Source organism: Vigna radiata, chromosome 6 (assembly GCF_000741045.1).
Source record: "Vigna radiata var. radiata cultivar VC1973A chromosome 6, Vradiata_ver6, whole genome shotgun sequence".
Lineage (NCBI taxonomy): Eukaryota > Viridiplantae > Streptophyta > Magnoliopsida > Fabales > Fabaceae > Vigna > Vigna radiata.
The window spans coordinates 5443789-5447353 of record NC_028356.1 but is presented as its reverse complement, the minus strand read 5'-3'; the positions used below and the strand labels follow the sequence as shown (position 1 = coordinate 5447353).

Below are 3565 nucleotides of genomic sequence, written 5' to 3'. Positions count from 1 at the left end.
AATATGTAGTGACCATTTTTATTTCTTTTTTTTAGCAAAGCTGCTTCTTGGTAACGTTCTCAAGGAAGGAACTGCAATTTCTATCAACCCTCTAGTGATTTGGGCTTGGGCAGGACTCCTTATCAATGCCATCAACAGCATTCCTGCCGGAGAGCTTGATGGAGGGCGAATTTCTTTCGCTCTATGGGGAAGAAAGGTACAAGATTTAGTAATATTTCTGAACAAGGAAATTCTTATAAGCAAAACTTGATTTGTCAGTATCATTATAATATTTGACTAATTTCATCACATAATTGCTTCCCTTGTTTCCTTATCGTGAAGATACTGACTTCAGTCTATTCCACAGGCTTCATTACGTTTGACAGGAGTTTCAATTGCGTTGCTGGGACTCTCGTCACTGCTTAATGATGTAGCTTTCTACTGGGTAGTTCTCATTTTCTTCTTGCAAAGAGGTCCAATTGCACCACTCTCGGAGGAATTAACTGATCCTGGTGAGAAATATGTTGCTATTGGAATAACAGTTTTGCTTTTAGGCTTGTTGGTGTGCCTCCCATACCCTTTCCCATTTACAGACGAAACCCTCACAAGTTTCTAGACATAGTTGCCTCATAAACTCTGGCAGTGTCCCTTTAGACTGCTAGAAAATTTTATAAATGATTAGAAGGTAGGATTTTTGGTGAATTATACTTTCGACGTTGGCTCATACCGGGTGAATAATCACACGTCAATTTTTTAGGCTGCATACATCCCTAGTTTAGTTATTCATAATTCATTAACAATGAACATTTTTTTTTTTATTTTAAAGTCCAACTTCTCACAGCCGTATAATGGATGGAAAATAGAACAAATACTTAGAAATTTTGAAAGCAAGATATGTATCATGTTTTTAAAGTTTAAGGATTACACGCGTTTTACATTTTGTTCGGCAAAAGTAATATGACTAAGTTTAAAGTGGAAAAGGTCAACTCTGTCTCAGATGTAGTTTTGTAGTTGAATAAGTAAAGTGGTTAAAAATGACGTATTAAATTTATCCATTTAAATAATAGATACATGTTTTTGTAAATCTTTATTTATTTTATAAAAAAAATATTTTTGAGCAATTACAAGCTTAGTTTAAAATTAATCTTAAAATTTTGTAATTTTTATTTATATTTAAAATTATTGTAATTATTTCTTTGGTTTCATTTTTTTCTTCATATTTCTCAATCTTATATTTCAAATATTTCAATTATATTTAAAATGAAAATAATATGATAGACATTATAGATGAGCACAATAATATATATTTTGCTTAATATGGTAATATAATTGTATATCAATATCATTAATGTAGTGTTATATAATAAAATAAATACGTGAATAGCTAAAATAAACTGTATAATACAAAAAAAAATGTAGAGCATATAATAAAAACTAAAATTGAATAATAAATTCTCTTTGGGTAAAAATAGTATATTTAATAAAGTTTTAGGGATAGAAAATAATAATTAAGAAGTAAGAAGCTAACTTAAAATGACATTCATAATTTCTTCAAAAATATTTACTTAATTTAAGAAAAAAAGACTTAATTATATTTTTTAGCTCTTATTTATTGATATATCAGCTAATTACAGTTTTGGTTATCGCAAAAGAAAGTTGGTATCATACCGAGTAATAATTTCCTTAAACGTCTACTTTATCTTCAAACAAAACTAAATAATATGAAATAGGACGAATACTAATTCGTTGTTGTTGAAAACTAAGGCACGCATAAAGGCACAAGTGGTAACTACCATAAAGTAAATAAATAAAAGGTTAAATATATATGTTTTAGTCCTCATATTTGTTCTCCATTCTCAATTAGGTTCTCATGTTTTTTTTGTTCCAATTGCATCTTAATATTTGTAAATTTGAGACAATAAAGCCCTCTCCGTTAACTAGCCACTAACGCCGTTGGCACTGTGCTGAGCTATAACGGACCTTTATTGTTTAATTTAAATGAGTTCATTACGTGACATTTTTTAATTAAAAAAAATGATTTAATGAGTCCACTTTCAGATTCACAGCCATGTTTTCCCACCATAATCGCATCTCCAGAAGACGAATCTGAAGGATTTAATGCAAATACAACAAAATCAATTTCAGATCCAGATCGAGAGTATTTAACAAAAGAGAAAGAGCATTTAATGAAAGTCACTCAAAATTCCCATTACAAAGGTTTGGTTGAAAAGGGGAATTGTGATCTCAAAATGGGTAACTGGCAATCTTTCTCTACATCAAAGAAAAGCACAAATTGGGTAACAATCGACTAATAAAACTATGGGCTAAAACAAGTTGTTGAAGGAATCACAGACATCAACAACCACCTTTTAAAAAATTGAAAACCTCAAGGATTTACTTCCCGCAAACAAGTTGTACTCCTCCATCACACTCGTCTCCTTTTCATTCTGAACTTCATCTACAAAACTAAATATCCTACATTTTAAGATGCATTAGGCAATTTATGACATGTTGAAAGGTCTGCAGGGCCACCAAAATGAAACAGGGAGAAACCAGTGTCTTGTTTCTTGGCATAATTACCATCTCCAACTTCCCCATTCATTGTTGCTTTTTGTGAATTAGCTCCGCTTAGAGAAACCCTTCCCACTGTAGATATATTAAGATGCTCTTGAAGCATGGATGTTGGCTTAGACATTCAAATCGCTTCCTCCGTATTTAAGCCTTTAGCTCTGGCAAATGGCTGATAAACTGGAACGAAAACAGGGTTAAGTAAGGGTGTTGGTTGCTGTAAGCCACCATATTGCAAGCAGAATCTCCAGGGTAGAACAAATAAAAAATAAAAGAAAATTCTCCACGGTAGAACACGTAAATAAATTAACTACGTAATTTTAGATCCAGATCGAGGAAATCTCGCCCTGATAACACCTTCTAGAACCTCAGATCCCAAAACCAAACCAATCCATACCAGACCGAAAAACCAATACGAAACCTAAAATCAAAGAACGCTAGAGAAATTAAAATCCACTGGGATTAGTCAGTCTTCGTCTTCGTCTTCGTCTACTTCTTTTTCTTTCGAACACCAATCTCTAATTTTCGCTCTTTCGAATAGGAAATCTCAAGCTCAGAGTTAAATCCCTAATCCCCAATACAAATAAATCCCTAATACAAATATACGTGTCACGTGTCACCTAATGGACTCATTAAATCTTTTTTTTTTAATTAAAAAATGCCACGTAATGGACTCATTTAAATTAAACAATAAAGGTCCGTTACAGCTCAGCACAGTGCCAACTGCGTTAAGTGGCTAGTTAACGGAGATGGCTTTATTGCCTCAAATTTACAAATATTAGGATGCAATTGGGACAAAAAAAACATGAGGACCTAATTGAGAAGGATGTTTCATCCTACACCTCCAAGCTTTCATCCTGCACCTCCAAAAATTACCATTTTAACCTTAATTAATATTATTTTAATATTTTCTCTTTCTTCATAAAGTCATTCTGCACCTCTCTAAGTTTTTCTCTTTCTTATTAAAGTCAACCTACACCCTTCCAATTTTTTTTCTCTCTTATTATAGTCATCCTAC

At 32.3% G+C, this 3565-nt stretch overlaps 1 long non-coding RNA gene across 1 annotated transcript; it reads left to right on the top strand.

Annotated features, from left to right (window-relative positions):
* The first annotated feature begins 10 nt into the window (after window positions 1-10).
* On the top strand, window positions 11-768 carry LOC106764388. Its single transcript, XR_001375903.2, has 2 exons — window positions 11-196; window positions 347-768. It is a non-coding gene; the product is annotated as an uncharacterized LOC106764388 (long non-coding RNA).
* Window positions 769-3565: the final 2797 nt, after the last annotated feature.